Source organism: Gopherus flavomarginatus, chromosome 6 (genome assembly GCF_025201925.1).
Source record: "Gopherus flavomarginatus isolate rGopFla2 chromosome 6, rGopFla2.mat.asm, whole genome shotgun sequence".
Lineage (NCBI taxonomy): Eukaryota > Metazoa > Chordata > Testudines > Testudinidae > Gopherus > Gopherus flavomarginatus.
The window spans coordinates 47,363,928-47,379,252 of NC_066622.1; the positions used below are offsets into that span (position 1 = coordinate 47,363,928).

The 15,325-nt window shown below is 52.1% G+C and overlaps 1 protein-coding gene across 1 annotated transcript in view; it reads left to right on the forward strand.

Moving 5' to 3' along the window:
• The first annotated feature begins 222 nt into the window (after positions 1–222).
• The window catches only part of SEMA3G (semaphorin 3G), a 121,329-nt gene continuing 106,226 nt past the window's right edge, over positions 223–15,325 (forward strand). The window contains exon 1 of the mRNA XM_050958651.1: positions 223–303. The gene's annotated coding sequence lies outside the window, so the exon portion shown is untranslated. The remainder of the gene's footprint in view (positions 304–15,325) is intronic.

Sequence of the window (15,325 nt, forward strand, 5' to 3'; positions counted from 1 at the left end):
GGAAGCTCCCTGAGAAGCTGGTGTTAATCAGGCCAGGCTCCTGGGGGTGCCAGAGAGGTACATAAGAGGCTCCTCCTCCTCTCTCTCCCTGCTGCTTTCTGTTATTCCCTCTCACCTTTTCTCCTGCCTGCCTGTTATGTCTCTTGTGCCCTCCTTCCTCCAGCACAGCACTCCACTATCTCTGTACATCTAGAGCAGAGAGAATACATGCACCAGCAGCAGACACAATTTTCTACACTCTGGATCCTAGTGGTGTCCCCGCACAGTCTGGCACCTGAGGCAGCCGCCTCAGTTCGCCTCATGGTAAAACCAACACTGTGCGCCTCTGGCTTCTGGGACTGACCGCACTGGCCAATCACACCGGCCCGGGGGGCCCCCCAAAGCACGGGGCCTGGAGCAGTTGCCCCAATTTGCCCTACCCAAGGGACAGCTCTGTCTGCATCGCAAGGGAGGCTGTGCCTGAGCCCTGAGCACGCAGAGCGCTAAACACATGGGGAAGTCAGCGGCCTTGAACATTGCTTATGTGTGGACCATGGCTGAAGACTGACCTCACGATGCAAGCTGGAAGGAGCTCTGCAGTCCAGAAGAACCAACCTGGGTCCCAGAACAAACCCTGACGTGCCCGGCCCACCATGGATCTGGTAGGCCTGCCGTGCCCAGGCCTTGGGCTGTATGAAGGGACTGGAAGCATGTCAGGCTCACGCCCGTATGTGTGACTGCTTTGTGGGCCTGCCGCAACCCTGCTCTGGGCTGACCAGGGGGAGGGATAGCTCAGTGGTTTGAGCATTGGCCTGCTAAACCCAGGGTTGTGAGTTCAGTCCTTGAGGGGGCCATTTGGGGAACTGGGGCAAAAAATCTGTCTGGGGATTAGCCCTGCTTTGAGCAGGGAGTTGGACTAGATGACCTACCAAGGTCCCTTCCAACCCTAATATTCTATGTCTATGCTGTAACCTTCCCTTCTGGAGGCTCCTTGTCCCATTCACACAGTCTGGGCTGCCTACCCCATTTCCCAAACAGTAGGGCCCAGGCAGCGCCCCCCACAGTGCCCTGCGCTCAGACAATAGCAGCAATGTGTGCTGCCTAATGACAGCATCTGACTCCAATTACCGCTTGCTTGGATTTGCATTTCTGCTTAATTGAGGAAGTGAGAGGAAGCCTTTCATCTGCTAATGTGGGTTTAGTTAGCCTGTAATTGCTTGGCTGCCCAGGCTCCTGGGGGGGGGCTCAATGAAGCCATCACCTTCTCCCTCCTTCTTTCTGCCGCCCTCCCACTTCAACTCCTCTGTCTTGGGGCATAAGCCATGTGGACGTGGACAGCAGCAACTCACTGCAGGTGGGAGGGCCCCACAGCAGAGGTCCTTTCCACTCACTGCTAATACTGGGCCTTAAGGGTTGGGGAGGCTGGAGCATGAGAGGCTGCTGGGCTGCAGCTCAGGTTCTGCTGGAGGGGGAGAAGCTGTGGCGAATCAGGCCCACGGCCCCTCGTCTCTTGTATCTTGCGTAATCTCCTGGAACCGTGCAAAGTGAACGTCAGATGAACTGGATCTGGTGCAACTCCACACTCGCTTTACATAAGTGCGAATGGCTGCACGGGGTGCAAAGTAGTGAAGACTCGAACACTATGTGTAAAGACGGGTGCCTTGCCTCCAACGTGACTAGTAGGAGCTGGGTATACGGGGAGGGAACGGCCGGCTCTGGGACAAATGGACAGTGTTGATTTCTAATGTTTTGTTAAGCGGTCAAGGGCTGGCTGGGCTGCCAACTGCCTTGAGGGAAAACCTACAACCGCATTGTCTGCAGTGACTGGGAGATTGTGGGCACCTTGGCCCCACTCTGTGGCTGCTTGGTGCCCATGCAGCTGCCCTCAGGTGTCAGGCAGTAGCTAAAACAGCCCTGCCTTTAACCAAGAGGAAATGAGTCAGAAATGCACAATGTCTCTGGAGCCAGCTCCACTTGGAAACCCCTCAACGGTAAAGAAAGCGGCATCTGAGGGGACAGGGAAAGCTGTTTGCCTTTGCATTAATCTCAGAAGGGCCTTTACTTAAGGCAGGGTGGTGTGACACTGACTAGGATTCTCATCAGTTTCTCGCTGCAGCCTTTGTGCGTCAAGTGATATTGCTTGGCAGCTGCTTCTCCTGCCTCTGGAGTGAAAAAGGCCAGGGAAGGAGAAGAAGTGATGGGAGCATATGGAAAGGGGAACTGGGAGAGGGAAGGATGGGTAGGACGAGCAACAGGAAGAATGGGGGCTCTGACTTTGAGCCTAACTATTCACTGGGAAGCATGTGGGGCACCAGCACTCGGAGAGGAGAAAGTGAACTGTACTTAATGGCTCAGTAGATATTGTATTTACTGAGCACTGATAGCATGTGCATGGAGCTGTACGCAGCTCTGAGAGAAGCACAGCCCCTTCCCCTAAGAACTAGCCGACTCAGCTAGCCACACTACAGGCCTACAATCCTCTTCAGCAGGTGAACTGTTCAGTAACTGCTCTGGGCTCCTGCTGTTTGAAAGAGATCCTCTTTACTCAGCTGGCTGGGGGAGAAGCAGCTCCGAGGAGGTGCGGCCTCATGCTGTGAGATGGCCAATGTGAGGAAACAGATGGAGGAAAGGACAGGCTCTGGGGGTGTTGTCATGGAGCTGGTGGAATGTGCCTGAGAAGCATTACTCCATGGGGTAATTATGCTCCTGACTAACCTGGGGTACAGGCTGGCATGTAGGGGTGGCTCTCTGAGCCACATTTGCTTGGAGGGTGTGATGGGAGAGACCCAGCAGTTGCTCTGAGCATTGGGGCTAACGCCCTCATGTCCTTCCTATCGGATGCTGCTGGAATAGGTGTGCTATTATCTGAGCAATAAAGAATGGTCGGCCCCATCGCCTAGGGTCAGACAGCCAGACCTTGCTTATTTACTAGAGCAGCCAGAGGGCCGGGCCCCAGGTCCTGTCCAGACACCTTCGCTCTCTTCTTGGATCTCTCCCCATTCTCCCTACTCTCTCAAAGTCTTATCAAAACTTCAAGGGGAACTGTATCTGTGCATGCAGCATCTGGTGCTCCTGCTGGCTTCCCTCTTTGGCCTTATCTGCCAGCTGCTCCTGTGATCCGGCTGGAAGGAGCCCAGGTCTATGGGGGAGAGATCAGCAGCCAGGACTCCCTCAGTGGAGGGATGACTCAAAGGTTCCTTGTGTGTTCCTGTCTCCTCGGAGCCTCTCCTCTTATCCTCTGCCTTTAACTGGAGTTGGATCTCTGCTGGACAGGCACTGCACGGAGAGCAGCAGCATATCTGTCACCGCACTGCATCCCTCGCTTCCCAGCCAGTATGCCCCATCCCTCCTCTGCCCAGGTGTGAGAGGGCAGCTGTCTCTAGGTCCCCTTATGTGTTCTCTGAGACGCCACCAGGTAACACTGGCTGATATGTGGATACCCGTTTATTTTGCGCAGGGATGTCCATCCCCTTCCACAGCCTCTAGCTGCCTTCAGTGGAAGGAATAAAAGCCCCCTCTGAACTTTCGGCAGTAATAATCATCAGTCATCGGTACCGTCCGACCACGTGACCGTCATCCATCACTTGTGCTCTGTTCATGATCCAAACTCTTGCATGAAGAGAGAAGTTTTGTAGCTGAGCAGTAGTTGCCTAGAGTAACGAATGCCTGTATCCCAACCCCACCAAGTTCTCTGGGGAGGCTTTGCACCATCTCTGCTTCCAGCTCCTACTTCTCCAGGTTTCTTAGTGTGCAAATGATGCACCAAACTAATGGTTTCCGTATATTGCAATTGGGACAAAATACTGACCAGTCTCTGTGGGATGGGTCTAGGGGAGCAGTGATCGAGTGGCTCTGCAGAACCATGGAACACCCAGTCCTGCCCTGGGGAGTTTAGCATTGAAATAGATGAGATGGCAAAGGATGGGAAGGAAAGTGTGTCTGAGGTCACACAATGGGCCGAGAGAGAGCAGGGAATAGAACGCAGGTCTACCACCTCCCAGCAGGACCGCCCAGAGGATTCAGGGGGCCTGGGATCTTCGGCGGGAGGCCCCTGCTGCTGAATTGCTGCCAAAGACCCGGAACTTCAGCGGTGGGTCCCGGTGCAGAAGGAGCCCCTGCTGCGGGTCTTCGGGGCACTTTGGCAGCGGGTCCCGGAGAGGAAGGATCCCCTGCCGCCAAATTGCTGACGACAACCCAGAGCGGAAGAAGCTCTGGGGGCCTGGGCCCCGTGAAAATTTTCCAGAACCCCTAGAGCAAGTGAAGGACCCTGCTCCAGGGCCCCTGAAAAACTCTCATGGGGCCAGGGCCTCGGGCAAATTGCGCCTCTTGGGGCCCCCCCCGACCCCGAGTGGCCTTGCCTCCCAACGCTCCATCTACCCATGCCCCAGGACGATGCTAGCAGTATTGTGCTGCTAGAAGTGCTGTCTCTGAACTGTGCATGTTCCATCTCTCTACATGCCCTGAGTGGCCTCAAGGAGTGCTGTCCCTCACACCTGGGCATGCTCCCTTTCCCAATGCATCTTCATTGCTCGTGAGCTAGGGCTGGGACTCCTGCATGTATTACCCCTCTTCCAGGCACGTGTTCTCACTCAGACCCTTGTGAGTCTGGGGCAGGAAGCAGCAGCCCTGAGCCACCAACAAGCACATGTTGCTCCTTCTGATTGGGAGCGTGGGAATGTGGGAGTCACAGCGGGCTTGCATGTTGGGTCAGCAACACTGCCAGCGCTCCCTTTCCTGTCTTATCAGGCCCAGGATTTCTGAATGGAAAATTGGTGCTGCAGCGGCATTGTGCCGACGTGTGAAATCTGGTAAGACACGTTCACACGACCTGCCACTGCATCCTTGGCTTAGTCCCTATCTCCCACTCAGCATGCACACAGTCATGCTGTCCCCAGCCGTGTCAGTCTCAGTTGTGCTGGCTTCTCCACTCTGTCCTCGGTCATGCCTTGTGGGCCTTGTTCTCCCCTGATCTCTTCCCTCACTTCCTCTCTTCCATGGACAGAGGGAAATTCTGCATGGAGATTGGCCGTAGGAAATCTAGCAATAGGACCTAGTGCCATGCAGCCCATTGAGGCTTACCTACCCTTCCGCCTAGCCCCTCTCTCATGCCCCCATCTCTGGTGTCCTGGCACCAAGCATTAGCGTCCATGCTAATGCTGACATTTCCGTGTGAAGGCTGTGTGCTTTTCAGCCGCACGTGCAATAGCAGGTCTAACTGTTGCAATGTTTGTGCAGGACACAAATCTGGCGTCTATGTACAATGGGGAGGAAGTGTGTCACTAAGGACTATAGAGAGGTTGGGTCAGGGCTCTAGGGGAAACTTGTGGGGTGACCTGGCCAACTGGCTTCATCTCTCTGGGCCTCAGTTCCCAGCCTCTAGAAAGGGGATAATAACTGGGGCTGATCAAACCTTCCCATCAATCTCTCCTCTCTCCCCCCGTCCCTACCCCAATAGCTTTTTGACAAAATGAACATTTTCTAGGAGACTCGTTTTCTTCAAAACCTTTGGATTGTTTGGTTGGAAAATGGTCTCAGTTGAAACTGTTTCAAAACTTTCCCTGGGGGGGAACCTCTCTTCCCAATCAGCTCCCCCACGTCCTCTATCCTGACACTTTAGACTGTTAGATCTCTGGGGCAGGAACTCTTACTATGGGTTTGTACAGCACCTAGCACAGTGGAGCCTCCATGTGCTATCAGAGCACTCCCGTATATAACTGCACATAAATCAGAGGCACAGTTGTGACCTGGGTTATTTGACAGTAGGACCACAAGTGTCTAACTCTCTCCTGAACATTACTGAGTTGCCTCTTTCCCACTTTCTCTTAGTCTTTTCCCAACTTCACCCTTTCGGAAAAGGCATGTCCTCCAAAGCCAGGGGCCTTCTGCCATAGCTTCCCTTTATGCCTCTGATTGCTCTCTTAAACAGCCTTCCCTCTGCACCCAGCAGTAACCCCATGCCCTCAACTTCCTAGCTGTCCTCCTGTCCACCTGTGCCATCAGTTCTTTGATCTCCTTCCTGCAACACAGTATATCAAAATCTCTGCCCAGACCTCCAGCTGGGATGTCTCACCAGTCATTGTGCAGCACAGACGATCCTGTCCTGGTCTCTGTTAACATGTTCTGGGGCCCAGTTTGCTTTGCTTACTGCTGCCAGAGGTAGAGCAGATAGAAGAAGAGAGAGCCATGTGCTGAAATTAATTTTGGGTAGCTCAGGGGACTGGTAACAATGGTGAGTTTCTTAAGCTAGGGTGGGTCAGGAGTAGGGTGACCAGATGTCCTGATTTTATAGGGACTGTCCCAATTTTTGAGTCTTCTTCTTATATAGGCTCCTATTACCCTACCCCCCTCCCGATTATTCACATTTGCTGTCTGGTCACCCTAGTCAGGAGTGACCAACATTCACTGCTACAATGGCTATTTGGCCTGCATGAAGTAATGTACTTTGAGGTCAGCTGATTAGGCTATAGAAGAGACAAGTAAGTACCTTAGGAACCTTAATCTGAGCCTCTTGAGTCCCATGTGAGTTCTAGCTGACAGATGAGAAAACTGAGGCAGGCACGACTTGCCAAAATTTTCACTGCAAATCAGTCACAAAGCTGAGACTAGGACTCACAGGTCCCAGTCTTGAGCTCCAGAGACTAGCCGCTCCCAGAAGAGACCACTTGGCCATCTCAGCCGAATCTAACGAGCAGGAGTCCTCATAGCAAACCCCACCATCACTGGTGGGAGGCATTGGCACCTGTATAGATAGAGGTGCCCAGGGGTTGAATGGCACAGGGAACACCCAGGATGGAGCTTGGCCATGTGACAGCGTACGGCAAGCCGGCACTGCTCTTTCCATGCTAGTCTCCTCTGTAGAGCCCATCAGTCAGGTCCAAAGCTCTAACTTCTCATTTAAAAAAACTGCTGTAAAGTGTGTATGGAAATCAAAATCCAAGGGGCAGTCAGCGGATTCTGCAAGGTTGTGGCTCCTTATAGCTGGGAATCCTGAGCTTTGCCCTGTTTTGCTTGGAGTTGGGCTGAGCGGCTGGGGCAGTGAGAGGCTAGGTGCTGCTCTGGCAGGCTAGTAGCGTGATCTGAAGAAAGAGCTGGGTGGGAAATGGATTTCCTGGCCCGTGAGAATTTTCAAGGTTTCCAAAATGTTCCCACTCTGAACTGGGACCAAAAAATGAAAATCTCAGATTTTCACAAACCCAAAAACTTCAGCCAGGTCCTCAGAATGTTGGATTCTGACCTTTTGGAATGTTTTGACTTTTTTTGGTCAAGAGTTCTATTTTGAGGTCAAACCAATTTTGTGTTGGAACTGTAAGTTTATTTATAGTAAAACCCAGTCATGTGCCGTTCTGTTTCCTTTTTGAAAAGGGGAAATAAACCAAAACACAGCCCCTTGCCTAGTTTCAACAAATAGACATTTGCCAACACAGTTTTGTCCGAACAAATTCCTGAAGAGCTCTAGCGTGAAGCCCAAGTCTGTCGCATAGGCCAGAATGAGCACTGGAGAGGAGTGATTTTGAGGCAGTGCCTTCAGCTCCCCAGTGTGGGGAATAAGGCCTCGGAGCTGCTCTTGCTCAGGCTCCGGGCAGTGTACCAATACAGCTCAGCCACTGCAGGGCCATCTGGTTGACCACTCAGCCTGGTTGGCCGAGGAAGCCTGTTCTTAAACCCAAGAGCACCAGCTAATCTCTGGCTGCTCAATGCCTATGCCCCAGCTGTGACCAGGCCTGCTTCTATACGGAACTGCTGACTCTTGACTTCTGCCTTTGGTTCCTGACTCCCAGCACCTGCTCCAACCACTGGCCATGACTGCCCCATCCCAGTTCAGTGTACCCAGCAAACAGGCTCTGCAGGAGTGGCTGTCATGAGATGGGATTGGAGCTCGCTTGGAGCACTTGGGAGCAGAGTGCCGCCTAGTGTAGGCCTGCAGGGGAAGACAAAGTGAAGAAGCAGGAGTCACGGTCAGGAGGAGCAGGAGCCAAGGTAATCTGAAGCTGTGTCAGGTGATCCATCTCCTCCAGGCAGAGAACAGCAAGTCACCCACTCAAACCTATTCAGTGCACAGATGGAATGCAGACATGCAGGAGCTAGGCCTAGAGGAGAGCTAAGAGGAGACCAACCCCTGGTGCAAACCAAATGGTCATCCAGCTGCTCCAGCCAAGAGCAGGAGCACAGTAGGTCCCTGTCTCCCTCACTAGAGGATGGAGACTACCTGGGGCATTGATCATTAACGCACAAGCAGGAACAGACCATCAGCTGGCACAGTGCCTCCCCCGGAGTGTGGCACTGCTCGGCTAATAGCCTGGGTTGGTGCCCATCCTTTAGAAACACCTGTCATCGACCACTGCCGGAGCCGACATGGCAGATGAGCCAGGCTACTGAAGGAGAGTGGGCAGGGGAAGGAGGTCATGTCCTACATGGCACTGGTCTGCAGTGATGCAGAACATCCTATACTATCTCCACTTCTTAATTCTTTGTCAACTGACCGGTTAGTTCACATGATGGTGACAGAGCTCCCCCGCAGCCTGGGGTCCCATTGTGCTAGGCGCTGTACAGATGCACAGCAGGGGACAGTCCCTGCCCTGAAGGACTTACTGTTTAAATCTATGAAAGGTGGGAGGTGAAACAGGCATAGGGAGGGGACGTGATTTGCCCAGGGCCAGCTGGCAGTGCTGGGACTAAGACCCATGTCTTCTGAGTCCTAGTTCAGGGCCCTAATGCGTAGGCCACACTGCCTCCCCACCTCTGAAGTGTAAGGGAATCATTCTTCCCACTCAGCCCTTTTCTCCAGCCCCAGCAGCTGAGCAGGCAGATGGTGTGATGGTGGGGCACTGCCTGGCCGGGTGGCAACCTCTGGGGGAAACAGCACCATTATTGTTCAAGTTATTTCAAGCTGACATGACCTATTTGGCAGAGAGCTTCCTCCACCAACACCCATGAAGTCCTGTTTCCCATTAAACCCCACATGGCCAGAGAGTTACTGGCCTACACAGGATAATCTGTCCGTGCTCTGCACCTGAGCAAGCAAATGGAGCTGCCAAGAGCTTGTGTCTCTCCATCACCTGCTGCAGTTATGGGCTGAACCTGGAGCCTGTGAGAAATCTGTGTTCCCATCCTAACTGGCCAGCCCCTGACTGCTGCTGCTGCCCCTCTGCTTGTGCTGACTTGGAGATAATGTCCATGAGACACGATCCACAGCTGATAGAGGCACTTCTTGCTGAAGTCACTTGCCCCAGGCTCTAGGAGGAGTTTGTAGCAGAACTCTGCAGTTCCTGGCTCCCAGTCCTGTGTTTGGACGACTAGGCCATGTTGCCTGCCTCTCAGTCACAGGAGATGACGTGCACTTCCCCCTTAGAACGATTCTGTTTCCAAAGGTCAGGCCAGCTGACTGGCCAGCAACTGGAGAAGGTCAAAAGCTGGAGAGTTCTGGTTTGGCAAAGACACCAAAAAGCCGCGTGGTCTATATGCGGCATGTCAGGCTTGTTGGGTGCCTGGCATTGGGCTGGGATTGGAAATGTCACAGGAACACATCTCCCCTGCTATACGTTTCCTTGGTGTTTCCTGGCCAGAGCCCAGAAGTGCAGAGTTAGAGAGAAGTGAATTAGTCTGGCTGTAAAGACTTCCTTTTGGCTCTGAATTGGAACCAAACCATTAGGGACATTCCAAAACTCCAGATAAAGCTTTTCTTTATCGCTCTTTCGCCCACTTTAGTTCCTGGCCAGGACCAGAAGTGGTTGAGGGCCTGTTCCTGTGAGGTTTTTGTGTCTCTGGCCCCCAGCTTCAGGTTTATACTGAGAACTGGAAGCCAATGGGCCCTTGGAACTCTCTGAGGGTCTCTCCTCTCTCACAGAGAGATGATCAAAACCAAAAAGCGAGGTTATAAATTGCTGTATCCACATGTCTCCTGCATGGCCAGGCAAGGTTCTACCCAAATATTGGGTGAGGCTCCGAACCAAACCACAGACAGAGATTCCACTCTCTGGAATGTGAAATGTAATTCGTCCTCAGTCACTTTCCACTTTCCACTGTTCAGATTTGTAGGCCGTGCCCATCCTCATGGTATCTGATCACCTCAGGCTAATTAGCCCGTCCCACTGATGGGGAAGCTAAAGCACAGATTAACTGACTTGTCACAGTCACACAAGTAAAGCTGGGTATGTAATCCAGTGCTGTGCCTTACCCACTAGGCAACACTGCCTCTTTACATATGTCTGAGGGAGAAAAGCTGAGCAGCTAAAAATGGTGGCAGCCCTATAGTGATAGCAGTCTTTAGAATGGGCCAGCCTGCTCCTGTTGCATCCCCGCACCCATCTTCTGTCCCCTGACCCCACTGAACTCAACCTGAGCCTGACAAGTCTGGGCTGGGCAGAGTTTACAGCACAATGTGAGGAAATTTGCATTGCTACATCCTCCTCCTCCTCCTCCTCCTGCAGTGGGTATGGGCTGGAATGCAGCCATCTCAGAGCACAGGCCTCGCTGGGGCATCACAGCTCGGATCTGATCTTCTTTGGGGCCACATACCTTCCATTTGGGCAGCTATTGCAGATTAACAGCAACTACTTGCACCGATCTCTGTTCCTGTCACTCGTATGGAACCTCCTGGCACCAGGGCCATGTCCCGCCAGCTAGAACTCCCTCCCTGTTCAGAGAGCTGCACGAGAGGTCGCTATCTGGGGGAGAAGGAGAGCTTTGGTGCCTTGGACTCCAGGACACATGGTGGCTGCTGGGATCGTGACTTACAATGTACACGTAGCCCACATGTTTCAAACTTGGCCATCAAAAGCAAGACAACTCAACCCAAGTGTCCTGACTTAGTTGGGCATCCTCACTGATGCTGATGGGAACTGTGGGTTTATGGCACCTCTGAGCATCCGGCCCGTTTCGGTTCATTGGCCCTGTGTAGACACATATATGACTGCTCTGCACACACTCCCTTACTTGCAAGGAGCGAAAAGAAAGCTCATTCCCAGTGAGTGCTGATGTTGGGAGGACTCTGTGCTTGCAGCCGCCCAAGCAAGGAAGAGGAGGACATGAGGCTGCATCTCTGTGGTTCAGGCAGCCTGCAGATCTTTGACGGTGTCTGCATATGTGGCATTCTAATAAGAAACAGTGAAGTGGAGACGCATGTTGGACAGGCAAGTTCACTGGTGATTCAGGTCTCTGCATCATGTATACCCCCCTGGTGTCATCATGTATACCCCCCTGGTGTCATCATGTATACCTCCCTGGTGCCATCATGTATACCCTCTTGCCCACCCAAAGCACTTCTTGCAGCAGTGCCGTGTACGAAAACTGGCTGCTCATTGGACAGAGCATTGCTTTGTTTGCTTTGTTTGCGGTGCTACTGAGCATCAGAGCAAAATCCAAGTGTTTTTATTTGCGTGCATCTGGGATTTGGGTGGTGCATTGCCAAGCAGAGGACTCTTTCTTTCAAAGCACATAGCAATGGAAGCCGGTTTAGGACCCCTTGTCCTCCTCTAGTCCCCAGCCTCACCTTCCTCCACATCTGTATCGTTCACCTCTTCCTTCCTCCAAACACATGTTTTCTCTTAGCTCTCCAATGATTGGAATTGCTTCCAGACCTGTTAATCTCTGTCCAAATATTAGTATCCTGAAGCTGGAGGTTCCCTCTCATTTAATCATTGAAGACATTCTCCCTCTGAGAGGTAGAGTCTCGAAACCAGTAACAGCTGGGAGCCCCAGCAGGAATGGCCCTGCCCCCCAGTGTAGCTTCCCCTCTGCCCAGCCCTCTGCTGCATCACTTCTGAGCTGAATTTCGGGCACGTGTGAAATTCTTGCTCCCTCCTGCTTCCCAGGGAGTGAAGAACCCACAGGACTCAAGCCACTGGTCAGTGGTGGGAGAGAACGCAGAATTTCTGAGCTAAGGGCACATAGGGCTGATGCTGGGTCCCTTTCATCGTCACCGAACCCCAGTTCATCCACCATGCCTGCTTGCTGGGCTGTCTAAGGTGGTAGCAGGTATGGTGGGTGAACTGGGGTTCGGTGGCGGTGAGAGGAGGTCAATTCCCATAGGCCTGGGTTGCAGTGGAAAGATCCCAGAGCCCTTAAATGCCGGGTGCCACCTCTCCATTGTTCTATAGGCACGGTTGCAGGGACTTTGCCCTCAGTGGGCTGTCTGGAGCCCTCCCTCCATTGCTCGCACGACGTGTGGCCCAGTGGAAGGCAGCAAGGGGGCTGTCTGGCACTGCTCCCCACACCCCTCTGTTAGTCAGCCAACAGGATTCCTGCCTGTGATGAGCCACCGCGCTTCAGGATTGTTCTTCAAGGTGTGTCTGCCGCACTGGTACTCTTGTGTCACAAATCCTTTAAAACTGTTTGCCCCGGGCCACCCTAATGTCTGAGGGGTCACGTACACTAGGCCTGTGTGGGCCACTTATCACTGCTTGTGGCAGTTCATAGCCCCCTTATGGGCCTGAGTACCCCATGATCAGGCAGCCCTTTCTACTCTTCCCTCTCTGAGGAATTCTGCCTCCCTCTCTAGCTTGTGCAGTGATTTAAGGAGCACCCTGCTAAGCTGGGACATGCCAGCCGAAGAGATGAGGGTCTTGCTCGATATGCTGCAGGTAGCTTGGTTTGAATGTAGACGGAGGCTGGCTAACCCCAGCGGCCTATGGATTTCTCTCCACCCAGGCTATAGCTGAGCAGTTCTGATGGCAGCTGCAGTACAGCACAGATCTGTGTATGGCTTCTATGGAGGGCTTTATCCAGAGGCTCTGCCTTCTTCCACTCCGCAGGATTCCACACTAAGTGCTGCTTCGGCCAGTATCCTCGCGATCCACCAGCCGGGCCATGCTATGAGCCCAAGCTTTGAAGCTGTCTAATCTGCAGCTCTTGGCTAAAGTGAACGGGTTTTAAAGAGCCTGGGTGAATGCCCTTGGCAGACAAGGACTTCCTGATCCAGGACAAGAGAAGGATGGAGTGGGACAGGGCAGGACAAGGACAGAGGCAAAGCATGGGTGAGAGAGACTTGCCCAGTACCTAAAGAGAAGTTGTCTGCATAGGGAATTCTGTTTACATAAACATTTGATTGTTTATAACCTGTAGAAGCCTAATCTTAACCCCATGGGAGCATCCACACTGCAGAGCCACCAGCAGGTTTGGCTTTCCCAGGTAAATGCTTCAGTGAAGACATGCCAATGAGGATGGGTTATCATGAGGTTGCTCATGATGAATGCAGGGCTGGGCATATTGGGTTGTTGCTGAATGGTGAACTGTCAGAGTTCGTTTAAAGCAGTGTGAAATTGTTTTGAATTAAACCCTGTAGGGGAGAAGGAATTAAGTGGATTTTGCAGACAGAGTAACAAAAAATTAACTAAAACGCCTGGCTGATCCATCCCTGTCAGTCATTTTAACCCAAATAATTTAGTACAAAATCCTGACAGCACTCCACAACTGGCTCTCCTTGGATCAGTACTTCTGGCTTTGAGCAACAGCTGTGTTGTATTACACACTTGATTAGGAATGCTAGAGGATGCAGAGCCTCCTGCCTTGCTCTCAAGGGTTTTTTGGCTGGAGAGCAGTGGTTGATCTCCTCTGAGAGAATTGTATGAGCCCATCTGGGATCTGTCACCTTGGCTCCTTCAGCTGGTATGATGGATAATCCTGCATTGGCCAGGTGCTTTGTGTTCCTGCTGGTTCCTCCTAAAAGGAGGTCCCTTCCATAACCCTCTCCCTGCCTTCTAACAATTCTGAGGCTCTCACTGGATATAAGTCTTCTAAAGAACATTCCCACCCTCTCAATAGGGAATCATAAGGGAACAAACGGGGGTAATTGGGGGAAACAGGAGCAACCTCCTAGGAGATGTTTTCTCTCTATTCTAGTGTGTGTTGTGGTGTCAGGCTCTAATGAGATGGGAATTAGATAACTCTCCTTCCAGTTGCACTATTCTTCCTTGTCTTTTTGAACTACTTTTTACTGTGGATGAACATTGTGTGGACATCTAGGAAGACCGTGCCCATTGGGCTGCCATGGGCAACCCTGGAATATTCATCTGCTGAACAGTCCAGAGATGGCCTAACATTCCATTGCTCCCAGGAGACGGAGAATGGCAGAATTAACAGAATGGCGGCAATGGGTGTGGTGTGGCACCAGCAGCGTGTGAGGTTGTGTCTACCCCCTGGCTGGGCTGGGTGGTCAGCTGCCTTGCCTTTCATTCCGGCTGGATGATTGCTAATACACATGGGATACCTTCAATACCACGGACTTACCAATCGTTGTGTGGGTAAATCCTACTTCTGCCTTGCAGCCCAGAGAGCAGCAAGCTGCTCCTGTCCACTGCAAAGGGCAGGTGAGAGGCGGCACTCTACATTGCCAGGCTGCACCAGCGTGTTAATGAGAGATCCTTGTGCTCCAGTCTGAAGCAGGTGTTTGGGAAGAGAAACAGGGGAAGTTCTGGTTGGGCTGACACTGTGCTTATTCGCCTGCCAGAGTGGGGACACAGGAGCTGCAGGGACAACCGCAGCCCTCGGGCTGGAGCAGCAGAAGAGTCCTACAAACTGGAGAGGGAGGATTCCCATCCCCAGCTCCTGGGAAGATCCCTAGTCTTTGCTTGCTCAGCCTGCATGCTAGAGCAGAGTTTTCCAAGAGAGTGTATTGGCTGTAGATGTTGAGCTCCTGTTCATCTGGCCAGAAATTTCACAAGGTGGTGCTGTTGGGTGTTGGGCACTCTTGAAAATCTGGTCCCAACTGCGGTCTCTGAGCACTTGCAAATCTGTCCCTTAATGTTTAATAAACCATAGGTCTGTTGCTGGCAGAGTCAGTCCCAATGACTGCAGCAGTGCCACCCTCACCCCTGCCATCTTCAGTGATGCCTCTCTTAGTGGCTATGCAGTCATCAAGCTGAGGAAACTCTCAGGAGTTAGCACGTGGATCAGCGCAGTGTATTGGAAACTGCCTCTTTAAAAAGATGGAGCTTTCATTTCTACTAGTTGCTTAAACTCTGATTTGTTTTGAGTGTTTCTACCATTTGGCTCTCTTTAATATCTGAACTTTTGTAGAAGACTGAAGAGGAAACAATTGAAGTTAGCATAGGATGCTACCTTGCAATATTTATAGGTGCAAATGAGATCAGGGAAAATAGAAGCTTGTTGCAGTTTCCCTGCTGGTTCCTAATTGCATTGTCATTATATCCCACTGGGATCACTTTACACTGTACCATTTTTTACTTTAACAGCAAGTGACAAATAATGAATGATGTAAGCAGAGGGTGTTAACCCCACTGAGGATGGATCTTGTCGTCGCTCCTGTGCGCTGTGTCAGTGTTCATAGAAGAGCTGGTGTTGCAGTGGAGAATGGGTTAAAGGGCCCAGATCACCAGGACTTTGTCTTGCT